Raw genomic sequence first — 21,075 nt, 5'->3', positions numbered from 1 at the left:
TTTCTCTCATCCCCCTTACTCCCCTGTAAAAAGGAAACAGAAAGCACAGGCACAGGGAAGATCCTTACCTTTATAGCAATCCTTGCCTTGACCTTCTCCTTGAGACATCCATTTGGAAATATTCTAGGAGTGACCCAGAGCTCTTCAAAGCAGAATGATTCTGCCTTGCTGTGAGTTTCTCCTACCACTGACAGTTTCTCCCCACCTCACCAGGATCAACTGCCATGACAGGCTGAGTTCTGAGCCTGGAAGGTGCAGAACCTCTGTCCCAGCACACTGGGACACAGGAACCCTGTTTGGAAGGACAGCCCTGAGGAACTCAGTGGTGCCGATCCACATTTATACCTCCACAGCCATCAGCAGAAGGCAGCTCTTGTGTTCTGTCTTTCTGATGGTTCAGTGCGGAGTCCCTCACGTCGTCCTCCTCTGCTCTAAAGAAAGTGAGATATTTGTATTTACAAATACCATGAGTTGTGGGATGTGCTTCCTTCAGGAGATCCCTCCAGGAACGGCTCCTGCATTGTTCTACAGCCAGAGACTCACCTTGAGAAGGTCTGTGAGGGTTCCTCTGGCAGGGAGCTCTCAGCATCCTCCCACCCTGCTTTTCCCCTCTCCCTGTCTCCCTCCTCTCCCCTTGCTGCCTGCAGGCAGTGCCCTCAGCCCTGCTGGGCTTTGCAGAGGAGCTGCTCCTGGCCAGACCTGGCTCTTTGTAGCGCTGCCCACTTGCCACCAGCTCCCTCCCTGCCAGGAGCCCAGCCCAGCTCAGCAGCCGAGGAGCAGCCCAAGGCAGCACTTTCTCTGCTCCCTCTGGGCTCCCTCGAGGTGTCCCTGGGGCTCCAGGGGAACCTGCTGAGAAACAGGCTGAAGCCATCCCTGATGTTCCCCCCATCAGCTGGGAAGAGGAACTTATTTCCTACAATGTCACTGCATTAATTATGAAGGAGAATCACTGGGGAGGAGGAGGAGGGGGGTTGTGCCACCAGGAAAGTGACAGATAATGATGTCATTTCCCCAAGCTCTCAGAATGGAAAGAGAAAGGAATGTAAGGAAAAGGGTTGCATGTCCCATGTGGTCACTGCCAGAAATGGTGGGGCTGGGGAGGTGAGGAGCAAGGCTGTCCATGCAGGGGCAGACCTCAAGGAATGCTTTTCCATGCTGCCCAGACCTCCTGAGGTGACACTCGGCATCAGCACCCATTGGAGGATGCTTCTGTTTTCTGTTCTCTGAGCTGAAAATTAGTGATATATAAACATTAAACTGAACGTATTTTTCTTGGGTGCATTTTGAAATCTTCCTGTTTAACCACACTGGGAAATGACTCCCGGGAGACGTACAAGTCTGAAGACCTGAAGAAAATGCCAGGAAGAGAAAGAGCTTGTTAAGGCTTTCTGTATTTTAATGAGACCCAGGGTGGATTTGCTGCTGAGTCCAGAATCTCAGCTGCTGAGAGGAGATTGAGGAGAGCTCTGAAGAAGTCAAGAGTACCTTGAAGTACTCTTCAGAGCACCTTGAAGTATTAATTGGTTTCAGTGAGGATTGTTAGTGTCAAAGCCTCCCTAGGGACTCATTAGCACCGATAATTGGAAGCCATGATTGCAGGAGGGCAAAGGCTCTGTGCAGGCAGCTGTGATGCTGAGAAAAGCCTGAGTTTACCTGGTGAGGCAGGAAGGCCAAGCCCTGACCCCCAGGACCTCAGCAGGGAGATCTGGCTTTGGCTACAATAATGCTGGTGTCATGAACATTCTCACATTGCCATATCAGTCCAGGAGCAGTTATTCTATGTAATTCCAAAAAGAGGGCTGGAGTGTTAGGGGAGGAGCCGAGGCTCTCACACAGCTCCGTACAGTTGTGGAAGACTTGGGTCCTAGAATGGTTGGGTCATAAAAGGATTGGTTCATAATAGAATGACAGAAAACTTGGGTGTGAGCAGAATCATGACACAGAACACTTTAGGTCATAGGGGAATAGTAGAGGAGTTCACTCCTAAAAGATTCACAGAAATGTGGGGTCATATAAGATTCCAGTCTTGAAAGGGTCATAGAATATTTGGGTCATGAAAGTGTCAGGTTGTAGAAGTGTGAGATTTATACAGGTTTTAGAAGGGTTTGGTGATAGAGGGGTTCAGAGAAGGATCAGGTCTGATAAGAGTCATTGAAGAATCAGTTCACTGAAGGGTCACAGAAGTGTTATAGAAGACTCAGGTCATAGAAGTGCCAGATCATAGTCATGTTGGGTCATAGAATGGTTGGGTCATAGAATATTGAAGTCCTACAGGAGCTGGGTCACAGAAGAATCATAGAGAAGTCAGGTCACAGAAAGTCATAGAAGGATCAATGAGTTGGGTTGGGTCTTTGGCAGCTTGGTTCAGATAAGGCCAGTGTCTTAGAAGAGTCGGGTCATAGAGGAGTCTTAAAAGATGGGGTTAATAGAAGAGTCAGGTCCTTTAATTGTTTGATTTGTCTTGGGTCACAGGAGGCTCATGGGTCATAGAAACTTCAAATTAAAGAAGTATTGGGTCATAGAAGAGATTTCTCACACAAGCATCGGGTCACAGAGGAGTCATAGAGGAGTCAAGTCATAGGAGGGTCAGTTAATAGTAGGGTTGGTTCATAGAAGGGTCGGGTCCCAGAAGAGTTGTGTCATACAAGAGTCTGGTTGTAGAAGTCATGGGGCACAGGTGATTTATTGCATAGAAGAGTCAGGTCATGGAAGAGTCATAGAAGACTTGGGTCATAGAATGTCAAGTCATAGAAGTGCCAGAGGCGAGCTGGGTCATAGAAGGTCATGGAAGTGTTGGGTAATAGAAGGGTCATAGTATATTGGGGTTGTGGAAGAGTTGAGTCTTAGAAGCATGAGGGTTTAGTTGGGCAATACAGGAGTCACAGAAGAGTCAAATCAGAGAACTCCCCGTTTATATAAGGGTCTTAGAGAAGACGGGTCACACAAGAGTTGGTTATAGAAGAGTCCTGGAGTCGTCAGGTCATAGAAAGTGATAGAAGGCTAAGAGAAGTGTTGGGTCATAGAAGACAGATCATAGAGCATCCTGGTCATAAAGGAGTCATGGAAGAGTGGAGTGATAGAAGAGTCAGGTCATAGAAAAGTTAAGTCACAGAAAGTTTATAGAAGTATTGGGTCATAGAAGAGTTGGGTCACAGAAGAATCGAGTCATAACAGAGTTGTTTAAAGACTCTGCTCATAAAAGTTCTGTAGAAGATTCCAGTTATATAAGGCTCACAGAAGTCAGGACATATAAGACTCAGGTCCTACGAGCTCTGGAAAGGTCATATAGGCATCAGATCATACACTGATCGGGTCATAGGTCGGATCACAGAAAAGGTAGCTCATTTAAGGGTCGGGACATAGAGGAGTCACAGATGAGCCAGGTCATACAAGGACTGGGTCATAGAAGATCTGAGTCATAGAAGTGCTGAGTCTTGGAAGAGCTGAGTCATGGAAGTGGTGGGTCATAGAAGGATGGTGAGATGCAATCTCAGCAAGGAAAGCCAGTCTCCTTCTCTTTCAGACATCCAGAAATGGGATTTGACTATACAAGGTCTGGAGCACAGTCTTTATTTCCCCTCCTCCGTTGGCCATTTCTGAAAAGAACATGCCAAGTGGGAGTGGTGTCAGTGGTCAGGGAGTTTCCTTAGTCTCCATGACCTTTGGAGGATGATGGAGAGAGGCCTCACTGGGACATTGTCCTGCTCATTAAGTTCCCTGGGATGCTGCCCCTCCTGTCCAACAGACTGGGAAGCATTGCATTTGCTCAAGTGATCCCTGACTTGATCCCCATCCACCACTGGTTGATCTCCAGAGTCCTGCCCTGAGTCACAGAGGCCTGGGAGACCTTGCTGGGGAAGACAGAGGCAAAGTGGCTACATTATCTTTCTTTCTTTTTTGTTTAACTGTTCCTGAAGCAGCAAATACTCATCATGGGGCCTTGCATGGTTTTCAAGTTTATACTGAGTTCTTCTGGACCCTTGCTGATCTTGGAGGATGCTGTCCTTGAAGACCATCTGTCCTGAGTTCTATGAAAATGTCCCAGCTCTGTCTCCCACAGGAACAGCTCCAGCTCCTCCTGCCTGTGCTCCTGGCTGAGGGCATTGCTGCCCATTGACGCTGAAGCCCGGCAGCTGTGGCACCAGGCAAGCTCATCCCTGTCATGAGGAAACCTGGGACCAAGTGTTCAGGAACCCATGCGTGCAAAGGCTCTGCTTGGAGCAGAGACGTGGCTGGGACAAAAGAGAGCTGAATGTGTTTCCAGCCCCTGGTCTAAAGACCCAGGATGAAATCCCTGAATTTACTCAATGGAACAGATCCTCCAGGTTTGGAGAACTGAGATAATTTCCTGTCACCTTTCTGCTGTGCTGTCTAATTTGGGGCATGAAAAGTGATTCTTATGCCCTGTTATTTTTGTAATAGGAGAAATGACACTGCAGGAAAGAAGTATCTCTGCCCATCTGAGGGAGGGAACATCAGGAGTGGCTTCAGTCTGTTTCACAGCTGGTTCCTGTGGAGCCGCAGGACACCTCGAGGGAGCCCAGAGAGAGCAGAGAAGAGTCTGGTCATAGATGTATCTGGTCATAGAAGTGTCAGCACATCGATAATTTTTGTCATAGAAGAGTCAGGTCATAGAAGAGTCATAAAAGACTTGGGTCACGGAAAGTCGTGTCACAGAAGACTCAGAGGATAGTTGGGTCATAGAAGGGCTTGGTCGTACAGATCTTAATTCATACAAATGCCTGATCATATAAGAGATGGTCACAGAAGAGTCAGGTTATAGACAGGTGTGGTCATAGAGGAGTAATACAGAAAATTACTAATGTATTACTTTATTCAATGGTGGCACTTAAGAAACAACTGAGAACATAACCTTCTGTATTGTACAAAATAGTGCCAGATGTCCCTGCTACAGAGAATAGGAGAAAGGGCGTATGAAATAAATACATTATGGGCGACATTAACTAGGGAGAAAGGTCGATTGAGTGGAGGAAAACTTTAATTTGAAATTTCTAAATTTATATTCGTCGGTATTTAATCTTACAATTTCATTGCATGAAAGAATGGAAAGTAGCTACCAAAGATTTAAAATAGCTCAAATTCTAGACAATTACCAAAAACCTCTTTCTTATATTAAACTCTACAATATATTTCATTTATTGGTTAATGAATATTCAAGATCTTGAAGAAAATTATAGATGGATTGTATGGTAAATTTTAATCCATTCATAATAGAATAAATTTGAGTTCTATGATGTAAAGAAGAGTTCTTACAGCTTCCTCAAGATTTCTACGTAGCAGTAGGGTTATGGTTAGGGTCCTTAGGGTTAGGGTCATTATGGTTAGGGTTGTGGTTAGGGTTAGCGACATAAGTTTCAGGGTTAGAGTTATGGTTCTGTGTATGCTTCGGGTTAGCGATATTAGGGTTAGGATTAAGGTTAGCGATATTAGCGTTAAAGTTAATGTTAGAGTTCAAAAGACCAGACTGTTTCCCAACCCTGCCTCTTTCCATGCCCCATCTGTTCCCACGCTCTGCATGTATCCACACTTCCCCTATTTCACACGCCCCACCCATTCCCACACTCCATACTCAGCCCCAGCTATTTCCACACTCTGCCTATATCCCACGCTCTGTTCTTGGTCCAGCCCCTTCCCACTCTCCACCTATTTCCCACAAGCCACTACAGCTCCACTTCACCCATTCCCACGTTCCTCCTATACTTACGCCCCGTTCTTTGCCACACCATTCCAGTTCCCACACACGGCCCATTCCCACGCGCCACCTATGCCCACTCTCTGTGCGTTCCCAGGTCTCGTCTGAACCCGTGCACCATCCTCTTCCCTTCTCATCACATGCTCTGCCTCTTTCCCACACTCCGCCACTTCCCATGCTCCACCCTATCCAACACCCTGCCCGTTCCCATGCTCTGCCTCTTTCATGGATTGGAAACATTAACAATACATTTCTGTCGCAGCAATTGTCTGAACACCTTGTTATCTTTTATTCAATGAGATATCAGCTGGAAGTTTTCCTATATTTACTTCTTAAAACGTTTTTTTGAGAGGATATTAAACAGAATAGATTATTTTCTATTGTATTATATATGAGAACAAGAGCCTCAAAATCAAACGTAGGAGCACATAGTGGTAGGGTTATGGTTAGGGTCATTACTGTCAGTAGTTTTAGGGTTATGGTTAGGGTTAGTGACATTAATTTTTGGGTTAAGGATATGGTTCAGTTTATGGTTCGCGTTTGAAACTTTAGAGTTAGGATTAAGGTCAGCAAAATTAGTCTTAGGGTTAACGTTAAGATTAGAGTTCCAAAGACCAGATTATTTCCCACACCCAGACCATTCCCAAGCCCCAACATCTCCCATGCTCTGCCAGATCCTAAGCCCCGCCTCTTTCCATGAGCTAGTAATTCCCACACTCCAAATATGTCCAACACCCCACACATTCCCATTCATCACACCATCACAAGTTCTGCTTATTTCCCATGCTCACACCATCTCCATGCTCTGGCTCTTCCCCTACTTGATCCTCTGCCCAGCCCATACCCATGCTGCACATAGTAGAATGACCTGGCTATTGCCACACTCCTTCTATTCTCAAACTCAGCCCATTCCCGTGACCCGCTTTTTCCCCACAATAACCTATTTCCCTCGTCCTGCCCATTCCCATCACCTGCCTTTTCCTATGCTCCAACCTCAGCCCCACCCATTCCCGCACCCCACCCATTCCCACCCTCTGCCTGTTCCCACACCCTGCCCTTTCCCACGCTGCACTTATTTCCCATGCCCCACCCATTCCAATGCTCCATACTCAGCCCCGCCTATTCCTACCCTCTGCCTGTTCCCACACTCTGCCAGTTCTCAAGACCCACCCATTCCCACACTCTATCTTTTCCCGTGCACCCCCCATTCCCACGCTCTGCCCATTCCAATTCCCCACCCATTTCCATGCTCAGCCTGTACCCACGCTCTGCCTTTTCCCCTGCCCCACTCATTCCCACGCTCTACCTGTTCTAACGCCCTGCCAGTTCCTGCACTCCACTTTTCCCAACCTCTGATGTTCCCATGCCATTCCCATGTCCCACCTATTTCCCACACACCACACATTGACACGCTCAGCCTGTTCCACACCCTTCCCATTCCGATGCCCCATACTTTCCCACGCTCTACATTTTCCCATGACCTGCCTGTTCCCATGCCCTGCCTATTTCCCACGCGCCACCCATTCCCACGCTCCATAATCAGCTCTGTCCATTCCCACCTTCTGCCTATTTCCCACGCTGTGTTCTTGGCCAAGCCCCTTCCCAATATCCACCTATTTCCCAGGCGCCACCGCAGCTCCACTCCACCCGTACCCACGTTCCTCCTGTACTCATGCCCCTCCATTTCGAACGCATTTCCAGTTCCCATATCCAGACCGTTCCCATGCGTCAACTATTCCCAGTCTCTACTCATTCACAGGGCTCATCTGACACTATTCTCCATCCTCTGCACTTCTCCATCACATGCTCTGCCTCTTTCCCGTGTTCCACCTCTTACTATGCTCCATCCGATCCAACAACCCACCCGTTCCCGTTCATCACACCATCACAAGTTCTGCTTATTTCCCTCTCCCGAACCATTCCCATGCTCTGTCTCTTCCCCTGCTCAATCCTCTGCCTCACCCATACCCACACTGCACATATTCCTGCCACCTGGCTATTGCCACGCTCCTTCTATTCTCACACTAAGCCCGTTCCCATGACCTGCTTCTTCCCACACTCCACCTATTTCCCATGCCTCAACAATTCCCACCACCTGCTTGCTCCCATGCTCCATCATCAGCCGCGCCTGATCTCGCACCCCACCCATTCCCATGCTCTGCTTTTCCCATGCTCTGCCAATTCCCAAACCCCACCCATTCCCATGCTCTGCCTGTACCTAAGCCCCACCAGTTCCCATGCTCTGACTGTTCCCACGCCCTGTAGTTTCCCATAGCCCACCCATTCCCGCACTCTTCCTCTTCCCACTCCCTGCCCGTGCCCGTGCCCCAACAATTACCACGCCCTGTCTGTTCCCATGCCCCACCCATTCCCATGCTCTGCCTGTTCCCACACCCTGCCCATTCCCAAGCCCCGCCTATTTCCCACGCCCTACCCAGAGCGTGAACATGGGAGGGGCACGGGGAAATTTAGCCAGTAGCGTCATGGAATCAAACACTGAGATCAAGATGATCAGCGAGTGTTCAATTGATTGAGCTTAGCTCTTTCTTTATAAACCCTTTTTGGTCACATCCCTGGGTGCCCACGAGGGTATCTACAGTGTATTCTTGGTTAAAGGTAGCTGTCCATAAAGCTATTACTAACATAGAATTTGCTAAAATATTGCGCATGCTAAGGAACCAAGTTACATTCAAATAAACTATGTTGATACTTCTCTTGAATCTTTTTTCTTTCAGCTGGTGCTTGTTCCCACCCAACGAGCTCTTGTATTCCTTTCAGTTGGCCTTTGTTTACCTTTCAACTCTCTGTTTCAAGGCCTTGATAGAATTGCTCAGTCCCACAGCATCCAGGCCATCTTCTCTGTACAACGTTGCCACAGGAAAAGACAGAGTGTGGGAATGGGTGGGGCATGAGAAGGGGCAGGGTGTGGGAAGAGTCAGAGCGTGGGAATGGGTGGGGTGCGGGAATGGGCGGGGCTGAGGTTGGAGTGTGGGAAAAAGCAGATGATGGGAATGGGCAGGGCGTGGGAAATAGGAAGAGAGTGGGAACAGGCAGGTCATGGGAACGGGATGGGTGTGAGAATATAAGGAGTGTGGCAATAGCCGGTTTGTAGGAATATGTGCAGTGTCGGTATGGGTGGGGCAGAGGATCAAGCAGTGGAAGAGGCAGAGCGTGGGAACTGTTTGGGCATGGCAAAGAAGCAGAATTTATAGTGGTGTGATGAATGGGAATGGGTGGGGTGTTGGACATAGCTAGAGTGTAGTAAAAATTGGGCCTGGAAAGAGGCGGGGCTAAAGATGGGGCAAAGCACGGGAGAAGATGGGACTTTGGAATGGGTTGGGGTTGAGTAACAGTCTGTTCTTTGGAATTCTAACCTTAACCCTAACCCTAAGGCTAATATTTCTAAACCTAATCCTAACCCTAGTGTCGCTAACCCAAACCATAAACCGAACCTTAACTGTAACCTTCAAACTAAGTAAGAACTCCTCTTTACATCATAGAAATCAAATTTATGCTATTATGAAGGGTTTAAACTTTACCATACAATCCATCTCAAATTTTCTTCATGATTTTGAATATTCATTAACCAATAAATGATATATCTAGTGGAGTTTGATAAGAGAAAGAGGTTTTTGGCAATTGTCTAGAATTTGACATATTTAAATTCATTGGTAGCTACCTTTCATTCTTTTATGCAATCAAAGTGTAAGATTAAATAGTGATTAATAGAAATTTAGAAATTTCAAAATAGAGTTTTCCTCCACCCAATCGACATTTCTCCCTATTTAATGTTGGCGATAACGTATTTATTTTATACCCCCTTTCTCCTACACTGTGTAGCAGAGACATAGAATCGTAGATTCATAGATTCATAGAATAACCAGGTTGGGAGAGACCCAGTGGATCATCGAGTCCAACCATTCCTATCAAGAACTAAACGATGCCCCTTAGGACCACGTCCACCTGTGCCTTAAACACCTCCAGGGAAGGTGAATCAACCACCTCCTGGGCAGCCTCTACCAGTGCCCAGTGAACCTTTCTTTGAATTGTTTTTTTCCTAAAGTCCATCCTAAACCTTTCCCTGGCGGAGCTTGAGGCCATTTCCTCTTGTCCTGTCCCCTGTCACCTGGGAGAAGAGGCCAGCACCCTCCTCTCTACAACCTCCTTTCAGGTAGTTCTAGAGTGCAATGGGTTTTCCCCTAAGCCTCCTCTTCTCCAGGCTAAAAAACCCCAGCCGTTCCACATAAGGCCTGTTCTCCAGCCCCTTCACCATCTTCGTTGCTCTTTGGACTCGCCTTCTTGTGGTGAGGGGCATGTGATGCTGATGGAGCATGGGACGAGACGAGCCCTGGCAATGAGCAGAGAGTGGGAATAGGTGTTGTGTGGGAACAGGCGGGGTGTGGGAACTGGAAAGGAGTGGGAATGGGTGGGGCGTGATTCTAGGAGGAACGTGGGCACGGGTAGAGTGGAGCTGTGGTGGAGCATGGTAAATAGGTGGAGAGTGGGAGGCAGCTTGTGGCGTATTAAACAGACACTGACTCTGCTTTCATTTCAAGCTGAGACCAAGTTTATTGTTACAACCTCATCTTTACCCTTAGTGAAATGTCAACAATAGTCCTGCAAGTCCTTCATAAAAACTTCCACAGCTGTTCTTCCCCTTCCCAGCTCCTCGTGACCACTGTTATTGTTTTTATGCTTTCTTGGTTTTGCCACAGATGTTGAATTTTCTCAGGCTGGAGGCTAGCTGTTTATCAAAGTTCTCCGCAGTTTTATCTCCAGAGGCTCTGCAGCATTCATGGTCATTCTTGCTCAGCATCTCTTTCTGACAGCAGCTGGGCCAAGAAGAGTGCGTGGGAAATAGGCAGAGGGTAGGAATGGGCGGGGCTGAGTATGGAGCGTGGGAATGGCTGGGGCATGGGAAATAAGCAAGGCGCGGGAAAAGGCAGGGCTTGGGAAAAGATAGAGCGTGGGAAAGGGTGGGGCTTGGGAATGGGCAAGGGAGTGGGAAGAGGCAGAGAATGGGAATGGGTGAGGCACGGGTACGGGCAGCGCTGAGGATGGATTGTGGGATAAAGAAGGTGATGGGAATCAGCGGGGCGTGGAAATAAAAGAGGTGTGTGAACTGGCAGGGGGTGGGAAATTGTAGAGCATGGGAATGGGTGGGATGTGAGAACAGGAAGGGTGTGGAAACAGGCAGAGCATGGGAAGGGGTGGGGCATTCAAACGGGGAGGGCGTGGGAAAAGGCCGAGCGTGGGAATGGTTGGGGCATGGGAAAAGGCAGGGCTTGGGAATGGGTGGGGAATTAAAACAGGCAGAGTGAGGGAATGGGAGGGGCACGGGAAAAGACAGAGTGTGGGAATGGGTGGGGCATGAGAAGGGGCAGGGCATGCGAACAGGCAGAGCATGGGAATGGGTGAGGCATGGGAATGGGCGGGATGTGGGAACAGGCAGAGCGTGGGAATCGGCGGGGCGTGTGAACTGATTGGGCTGATGATGGAGCGTTGGAACAAGCACATGATGGGAATCTTCAGGCCTTGGGAAATAGGTGGAGTGTGGGAACAAGCGGGTCATGGGAACGGGCTGGGTGTGAAAACTGAAGGAGTGTGGCAATATCTAGTTCATAGGAATATATGCATCGTGGCTATAGGCAGGTCAGAGGAACGAGCAGGGGAAGAGGCAGAGCGTGGGAAAAGTTTGAGATTGGGAAATAAGCACAGTGTGTGATGGTGTTATGAATGGTAATGGATGGGGTGTTGGACATAGAGTGTGGGAATTAGTGGGGCATGAAATGATGCGGGACTTAGGATTGGGAAAAGAATGGAAAAGATAGAGCTTGGGAATGGGCTTGTGTGGGAAATAGTCTGGTCTTTGGAACTCTAACCTTAAACCCAACCCTATGGCTAATATCGCTAACCTTAATCCTAACCCTAATGTCACTAACCTGAACCATAAACCGAACCATAACCGTACCCCTAAAACTTATGTCGCTAACGCTAACCATAACCTCAACCCTAATGACCCTAACGACCCTAACCATAACCCTACCCCTACATAGAAAACATCTGCATGGATTAGGCTTATTCATCTCTATCTTGTGAGGTACATCATTTGTCTCTCAAGCTACCTGCCAAAAATAAATACAGAAAATTCCCTATATATTTCTTTATTCTATGGTGGCACTTAAGATACAACTGAGAACATAACCTTCTCTATTGTACAAAATAGTGCCAGATGTCCCTGCTACACTTTAGAGGAGAAAGGTGGGACAAAAATAAATACCTTATGGGTGACAATAAATAGGGAGGAATGTCGACATGGTGGAGGAAAATTCTGATTTAAAATTTCTAAATTTGTATTCATCACTATTTAATCTTACTCTTCCACTGCATAGAAGAATGAAAAGTGTCTACCAAAGATTTAAGTTATCGCAAATTCTAGGCAACTGCCAAACCCCTATTTGTATTATCAAACTCTACTATCTATTTCAGTTCTTGGTAAGTGAATATTCAAAAATCTTCAAGAAAATTTTAGATAGAATTTATGGTAAAATTTGACCTTCATAAAGGTATAAATTTGATTTCTGTGATGTAAAGAAGAGTTCTTCCTGCTTCCTCAAGATCTCTACGAAGGGATAGGGTTACGGTTAGGGACATTCGGTTTGGGTCATTAGGGTTAGATTTATGGTTAAGGTTACAAACATAAGGTTTAGGGCTAATGTTATGGTTCGTTTTATGATTTGGGTTAGCGACATTAGGGTTAGGATTAGGGTTAGTGATATTAGGGTTAGGGTTAGATTTCCAAAGACTAGACGATTCCCCACACCCAGCCGGTTCCAAAGCCCCACCTTATCCCATGCTTTGGCTGATCCTTAGCCCGCCTCTTTCCATGCCCCACTAATTCCCACACTCCAGCTATGTCCAACACCCCACCAATTCCCATTCATCACACCATCCTAAGTTCTGCTTATTTTCCATGCCCGAACAGTTCCCACGCTCTGCCTCTTCCCCTCTTCCATCCCCTGCCCCACCCATACCCACACTGCACATATTCCTACGACCTGCCTATTGCCACGCTCCTTCTAGTCTCACACCGAACCCTTTCCCATCACCCGCTTCTTCCCACTCTCTTCCTATTTCCCACGCCCTGCCCATTCCCATCATCTGCTTTTTCCCACGCTCCAACCTCAGCCCCGCCCATTCCCGCACCCCACCCATTCCCATGCTCTGACTCTTCCCACACCCTGCCCCTTCTCATGCCCCACCCATTCCCACACTCTGTCTTTTCCTGTGGCAACGTTGCACAGAGAAGATGTCCTGGATGCTGTGGGACTGAGCAATTCTATCAAAGCCTTCAAACAGAGAGTTGAAAGATAAACAAAGGCCACCTGAAAGGAATACAAGAGCTACTTGGGTGGGAACAAGCACCAGCTGAAAGAAAAACGATTCAAGAGAACTATCAACATAGTTTTTTTGAATGTAACTTGGTTTCTTAGCATGTGCAGTATTTTAGCAAATTCTATGTTAGTAATAGCTTTATGGACAGCTACCTTTAACCAAGAATACACTGGAGATACCCTCGTGGGCACCCAGGGATGTGACCAAAAAGGGTTTAGAAAGAAACAGCTAAGCTCAATCAATTGAACACTCACTGATCATATTGATCTCTGTGTTGGATTCCATGACGCTACTGTCTAAATTTCCCTGTGCCCCTCCCATGTTCACGCTCTGGGCAGGGCGTGGGAAATAGGCGGGGCTTGGGAATGGGCAGGGCGTGGGAAAAGGTAGAGCGTGGGAAAGGGTGGGGGTTGGGAATGGGCAGGGTGTGGGAACAGGCAGAGCATGGGAATGGGTGGGGCATGGGAACAGACAGGGCGTGGTAATTGTTGGGGCGCGGGAACGGGCAGGGTGTGGGAAGAGGAAGAGTGTGGGAATGGGTGGGGTATGGGAAAATACAGGGCGTGGGAACAGTCAGAGCATGGGAACTGGTGGGGCGTAGGTACAGGCAGAGCATGGGAATGGGTGGGGTTTGGGAATTGGCAGAGCGTGGGAAAAGCAGAGCATGGGAATGGGTGGGGTGCGAGATCAGGCGCGGCTGATGATGGAGCATGGGAGCAAGCAGGTGGTGGGAATTGGCGAGGCGTGGGAAATAGGTGGAGTGTGGGAAGAAGCAGGTGATGGGAACGGGCTTATTGTGAGACTAGAAGGAGCGTGGCAATAGCCAGGTGGCAGGAATATGTGCAGTGTTGGTATGGGTGAGGCAGAGGATTGAGCAGGGGAAGAGACAGAGCGTGGGAATGGTTCAGGAGTGAGAAATAAGCAGAACTTGTGATGGTGTGATGAACGGGAATGGACGGGGTGTTGGTCATGGCTGGAGTTTTGGAATGAGTGGGGCATGGAAAAAGGGGGCTTAGGATGGGGCAGATCATGGGAAAAAGCTGGGGTTTGGGAATGGGTTGGGCTCTGGAAGTACCCTGGTCTTTGGAAGTCTAAACTTAACCCTAACCCTAATATCATTAACCCTAATCCTAACCCTAATGTCGCTAACCCAAATCATAAATGGAATCATAGCTGTAGCCCTAAACCTAATGTCGGTAACCCTAACCATAAATCTAAACGTAGTGACCCAAAGCAAACGTCCCTAACCGTAACCCTATCCCTATGTAGAAAACTTGAGGAAGCAGTAAGAACTCTTCTTTACATCATAGAAATCAAATTTAATCTAGTATGAAAGGGTTAAAATTTACAAAACAATCCATCTAAAATTTTTTTCAAGATTTTGAATATTCATTTACCAAAGAATGAAATAGATAGTAGAGTTTGATAGAAGAAAGAGATTTTTGGTAATTGTCTAGAATTTGAGATTATTCTATCTTTGGTAGGTACTTTTCATTCTTTTATGCAATGGAGGAGTAAGATTAAATAGTAATGAATAGAAATTTAGAAATTTTAAATCAGAATTTTCCTCCACCACATCAACATTTCTCCCTATTCATTGTCGCCCACAATATATTTATTTTATAAACCCTTTCTCCTATATTCTGTAGCAGGGACATCTGACACTATTTTGTACAATTCAGAAGGTTATGTTCTCAGTTGTTTCTTAAGTGCCACCACAGAATATAGAAATACATCAGCAATTTTCTGTATTTCTTTTTGGCAGTCAGCTTGAGAGACAAATGATGTACCTCACAACCTAGAGATGAATAAGCATAATCCAGGCAGATGTTTTCCTCCTCCCCATCAGTTTATTTCAACTGCCTCTGGAACATGTTCATTTTTTTTGCCTTTTGAGGTCCACAGCTTAACTTCAAGAAGAGCATAGCCAGGAAATGTTCTGTTTACTCTCCTCTCAAATAAAGACTCTTTTTTTGGAAGCAAATATAGGTCAACTTTCAACGGATATCCAATTGAATACAAGAAAACTAGTTCTTGAAAGGAAGTGTTGATACCTGACAAAATTTTACTGGTAAGTTCTTAAAATGAGCTGATGGTTCTTCCTTAAGATCTGTGCATTTTTATTCTATTCTATGCATTTACAACTCTATTAGTTACCAAGGATTGATCAGAAGCTATGTTTTTGAGATCATTAAATTCACCCGTTTTCTCCTCTCCAAAGTGTGCCAGAGGAGTTCCAGGACACAGATGATGAGTGGTGAAGTAAAAAATCCTAGTCTTTAAGTCGCAGACCAAGCTCATATATGTTCACATCTCACAAAAGAGACATAGTCTTAAAAACTTCCCTAGTACCTTGCAAAGTGGAGAATACTCTGCCAAACACTGTGTCAGTTACTCTTACACTTTGGCAACACTAAATCAAAAGAATCATGCTGTCTCATTTGCACCTTAAGGTGGGAATTGGCAGAGTGTGGGAACCCAGAAATTTCAAATAGAAATTTCAACTTAGAATTTTCCTCCCCCCAATTGACATGGAAATTTCTAAATTTCTATTCATTGCTATTTAATCTTACTCTTTCATTGCATAAAAGAATGAAAAGTAGCTACAAAATATTTAAAATACCTCAAATTCTAGACAATTACCAAAAACCACTTTCTGTTATCAAAATCTACTATCGTCTAGATGATGGGGAGGAGGAAAACACCTGCATGGATTATGCTTATTCATCTCTATCTTGAGAGGTACATCATTTGTCTCTCAAGCTACCTGCCAAAAATAAAGACAGAAAATTCCTAATAGATTTCTTTATTCTATGGTGGCACTTAAGATACAACTGAGAACATAACGTTCTCTATTGTACAAAATAGTGCCAGATGTCCCTGCTACACTTTAGAGGAGAAAGGTGGGACAAAAATAAATACCTTATGGGTGACAATAAATAGGGAGCAATGTCGACATGGTGGAGGAAAATTCTGATATAAAATTTCTAAATTTGTATTCATCACTATTTAATCTGACTCTTCCATTGCATAAAAGAATGAAATGTGTCTACCAAAGATTTAAAATATCTCAAATTCTAGACAATTGCCAAACCCCTAATTCTTATCTCAGACTCTACTATCTATTTCATTTATTGGTAAGTGAATATTCAAAAATCTTGAAGAAAAGTTTAGATGGATTTTATGGTATAATTTGACCTTCATAAAGGTATAAATTTGATTTCTGTGATGTAAAGAAGAGTTCTTACTGCTTCCTCAAGATTTCTACGTAGGGGTAGGGTTACCGTTTGGGGCGTTCGGTTTGGGTCATAAGGGTTAGATTTATGGTTAGGGTTACCGACATTAGTTTTAGGGCTACAGTTATGGTTCAGTATATGATTTGGGTTAGCGACATTAGGGTTAGGATTAGGGTTAGTGATATTAGGGTTAGGGTTTGGGTTAGGGTTAGATTTCCAAAGACCAGACTACTTCCAGGGCCCAACCCGTTCCCAAACCCCAGCTTTTTCCCATGCTCTGCCCCATCCGAAGACCCTCCTTTGTCCATGCCCCACTCATTCCAAAACTCCAGCCATGTCCAACACCCCGCCCATTCCCGTTCATCACACCATCACAAGTTCTGCTTATTTCCCACTCCCGAACCATTCCCACGCTCTGTCTTTTCCCCTCCTCAATCCTCTGCCTCACCCATACCCACACTGCACATATTCCTGCCACCTGGCTATTGCCACGCTCCTTCTAGTCTCACACTAAGCCCGTTCCCATGACCTGCTTCTTCCCACACTCCACCTATTTCCCACGCCTCGCCAATTCCCACCACCTGCTTGCTCCCATGCTCCATCCTCAGCCGCGCCTGATCTCGCACCCCACCCATTCCCATGCTCTGCTTTTCCCACGCTCTGCCAATTCCCAAACCCCACCCATTCCCATGCTCTGCCTCTACCTACGCCCCACCAGTTCCCATGCTCTGACTGTTCCCACGCCCTGTAGTTTCCCATACCCCACCCATTCCCGCACTCTTCCTCTTCCCACTCCCTGCCCGTTCCCGCGCCCCAACAATTACCACGCCCTGTCTGTTCCCATGCCCCACCCATTCCCATGCTCTGCCTGTTCCCACACCCTGCCCATTCCCAAGCCCCACCCTTTCCCACGCTCCACCTTTTCCCACACCCTGCCCGTTCCCAAGCCCCGCCTATTTCCCACGCCCTGCCCAGAGCGTGAACATGGGAGGGGCACGGGGAAATTTAGACAGTAGCGTCATGGAATCAAACACAGAGATCAAGATGATCAGCGAGTGTTCACTTGACTGAGCTTAGCTCTTTCTTTCTAAACCCTTTTTGGTCACATTCCTGGGTGCCCACGAGGGTATCTCCAGTGTATTCTTGGTTAAAGGGAGCTGTCCGTAAAGCTATTACTAACATAGAATTTGCTAAAATACTGTGCAGGCTAAGAAAACAAGTGACATTGAAATAAACTATGTTGATAGTTGTCTTGAATTGTTTTTCTTTCATCTGGTGCTTGTTCCCACCCAACTAGCTCTTGTATTCCTTTCAGCTGGCCTTTGTTTACCTTTCAACTCTCTGTTTCAAGGCTTTGATAGAATTGCTCAGTCCCACAGCATCCAGGCCATCTTCTCTGTCCAACGTTGCCACAGGAAAAGACAGAGTGTGGGAATGGGTGGGGCATGAGAAGGGGCAGGGTGTGGGAAGAGTCAGAGCGTGGGAATGGGTGGGGTGCGGGAATGGGCGGGGCTGAGGTTGGAGCGTGAGAAAAAGCAGATGATGGGAATGGGCAGGGCGTGGGAAATAGGAAGAGAGTGGGAACAAGCGGGTGATGGGAAAGGGTTTGGTGTGAGACTAGAAGGAGCGTGGCAATAGCCAGGTCGTAGGAATATGTGCAGTGTGGGTATGGGTGGGGCAGGGGATGGAACAGAAGAAGAGGTAGAGCGTAGGAACTGTTCGGGCTTGGGAAATAAGCAGAAATAGTGATGGTGTGATGAATGGGAATGGGCGGGGTGTTGGACATAGCAGGAGTGTGGGAATTAGCGGGTCATGGAAAGAGTCGGGGCGTAGGATTTGGAAGAGCATGGGATAAGTGGGGCTTGTGAACCGGCTGGGCATGGAAAATAGTCTGGTCTTTGGAACTTTGAGCTTAACCCTAACCATAAGGCTAATACCTCTAACCCTATACCTATCCCTAATAACGCTAACCTATACCATACACCGAACCATAACCGTAACCGTACAACTAATTTTGCTAACCGTAACCTCAACCCTTACCCTAATGCCCCTTAACCTAACCATAACGACCTTAACTGTACACCCTACTTCTACGTAGAAATCTTGAGGAAGCAGAGAGAACTTTTCTTTACATCATAAAAATGAAATAAAAAGAAGAACATAGCCAGGAAATGTTCTGTTTACTCCCCTCTCAAATAAATTTTTGGTTTTGGAAGCAAATATAGGACACCTTTCAAGGGATATCCAATTGAATACAAAATATCTAGTTATGCAAAGGAAGTATTCATACATAAGAAAGTATTTTAATGATAAGATCTTAAAATTAGCTGATGGTTCTTGCTTAAGATCTATGCATTTATATTCATAAAATTATAAAAATACAACCAACAACAAAAAAAACCACTTTTACCATAATTAGGTATCAAAAGCCTTTATCATAAGCTATGGTTTTGAGATCATTAAATTCACCCATGAGAGAGTGGCGATAGTTGGTGCATCGGAACGGGCTGGGTGTGAGAACTGGAAATGTGTGGGAAACAGAGGGGCGTGAGTTAGAGGGCGTTAGAACAGGTAGAGCGTGGGAATGAGTGGGGCACGGGAACAGGTTGGGCATGCGTAAAGGAAGAGCGTGGGAATGAGTGGGGCACAGCAACAGGCAGAGCGTGGGTACACGGAGAGTGTGGGAATGGGTGGGTCATGAGAACTGGCACGGCGTGGGAACCAGCAGAGGGTAGGAATAGGCGGAGCTGAGTATGGAGCGTTGGAATGGGTGCCACATGGGAAATATGTGCAGCGTGGGAAAGGGCAGGGTGTGGGAACAGGCAGAGCGTGGGAATGGGTGGGGTGCGGGAATGGGTGGGGCTGAGGTTGGAGCATGGGAAAAAGCAGGTGATGGGAATTGGCAGAACGAGACAAATAGGTGCATTGTGGGAAAAAGCGGGTCATGGGAGTGGGCTGGGTGTGAGAATAGGAGGAGCCTGGCAATAGCCAGGTCATTCTACTATGTGCAGTGTGGGTATGGGTTGGGCAGAGGTTCGAGTAGGGGAAAAGCCAGAGCGTGGGGATGGTTCGGGCATGGGAAATAATCACAAAATGTGATGGTGTGATGAATGGGAATGTGTGGGGTGTTGGACATATTTGGGGTGTGGGAATTACTAGGTCATGGAAAGAGGCGGGGCTTAGGATCGAGCAGAGCATGGGAGATGTTGGGGCTTGGGAATGATCTGGGTGTGGGATATCGTCTGGTCTTTAGAAGTCTAACCTCAACCCTAACCTAATTCTCCCTAATTAAACAGCGATGAATAGAATTCTAGAAATTTCAAATTAGAATTTTCCTCCACCCGATTGACATTTCTCCCTATTTAATGTCACTCATAATGTATTTATTTTATACCCCCTTTCTCCTATACTCTGTAGCAGGGACATAAAATCATTGAATCATAGATTCATAGAATAACCAGGTCGGGAGAGACCCAACAGATCATTGAGTCCAACCATTCCTATCAAACACTAAACCATGTCCCTTATCACCTCGTCTACCCGTGCCTTAAACACCTCCAGGGAAGGTGACCAATCACCTCCCTGGGCAGCCTCTGTCAGTGCCCAATGACCCTTTCTGTGAAATATGTTTTTCCTAATGTCCAGCCTAAACCTCCCCTGGCAGAGCCTGAGGCCATTTCCTCTTGTCCTGTCCCTTGTCACTTGGAAGAAGAGGCCAGCAACCTCTTCTCTACAACCTCCTTTCAGGTAGTTACAGAAAGCAATGAGGTCTCCCCTCAGCCTCCTCTTCTCCAGGCTTAATAACCCCAGCTCTCTCAGCCGTTCCTCATAGGGCCTGTTCTCCAGCCCCTTCACCAGCTTTGTTGCTCCTCATGGACTCGCTCCAGAGCCTCAACCTCCTTCTTGTGTTTAGGGGCGTGTGATGGTGAAGGGCAGAGGATGGAGCATGGGATGTGATGCGCCCTGGAAACGAGCAGAGAGTGGGAATAGGTGGCGTATGGGAACGGGTGGGGTGTGGGAGCTGGAAAGGCGTGGGAAAGGGCGGGGAGGAATTCTAGAAGTAATGTGGGTATGGGTGGAGTGGAGCTGTGTTGGAGCGTGGTAAATAGATGGAGAGTGGGAAGCAGCTTTTGGCATATTAAACAGACATGGACTCTCATTTAAGTTCAACTGAGGCCAAGTTTATTGTTACAACCTCATCTTTATACCATAATGAAATGTCAACAACAGTCCTGCAAGTCCTTCATAAAAATTTCCACAGCTGTTCTTCCCCTTCCCAGCTCCTCGTGACCACTGTTATTGTTTCTATGCCTTCTTGTTTTTCCCACAGATGTTGAATTTTCTCTGGTTGGAGGCTAGCTGCTTATCAAAGTTCTCTGCAGTTTTATCTCCAGAGGCTCTGCAGCATTCATGGTCATTCTTGCTCAGCATCTCTTTCTGACAGCAGCTGGGCCAAGATCAGAGCGTGGGAAATAGGCAGAGGGTGGGAATGGGCGGGGCTGAGTATGGAGCGTGGGAATGGCTGGGGCATGGGAAATAGGCGGGGCGCGGGAACAGGCAGGGCTTGGGAAAAGATAGAGCGTGGGAAAGGGTGGGGCATGGGAATGGGCAGGGAGTGGGAACAGGCAGAGGTGGGAATGGGCGATGCGCAAGTACCGGCAGGGCTGAGGATGGAGGGTAGGAAAAAGAAGGTGATGGGAATCAGCAGGGCAGGGAAATGGGGGGGGCGTG

At 46.9% G+C, this 21,075-nt stretch overlaps 2 protein-coding genes across 2 annotated transcripts in view; one reads left to right on the top strand and one right to left on the bottom strand.

Annotated features, from left to right (window-relative positions):
- Window positions 1–21,075, top strand: part of LOC138732498 (antigen WC1.1-like) — a 236,620-nt gene that overhangs the window by 27,575 nt on the left and 187,970 nt on the right. The window lies entirely within an intron of this gene.
- LOC138732470 (scavenger receptor cysteine-rich type 1 protein M130-like) overlaps window positions 1–21,075 on the bottom strand; it is a 107,785-nt gene that overhangs the window by 2,087 nt on the left and 84,623 nt on the right. The window lies entirely within an intron of this gene.

This window comes from Phaenicophaeus curvirostris, chromosome 33 (genome assembly GCF_032191515.1).
Source record: "Phaenicophaeus curvirostris isolate KB17595 chromosome 33, BPBGC_Pcur_1.0, whole genome shotgun sequence".
Lineage (NCBI taxonomy): Eukaryota > Metazoa > Chordata > Aves > Cuculiformes > Cuculidae > Phaenicophaeus > Phaenicophaeus curvirostris.
The sequence above is the reverse complement of the archived record's forward strand: the minus strand, read 5'-3'. Positions and strand labels throughout refer to the sequence as shown.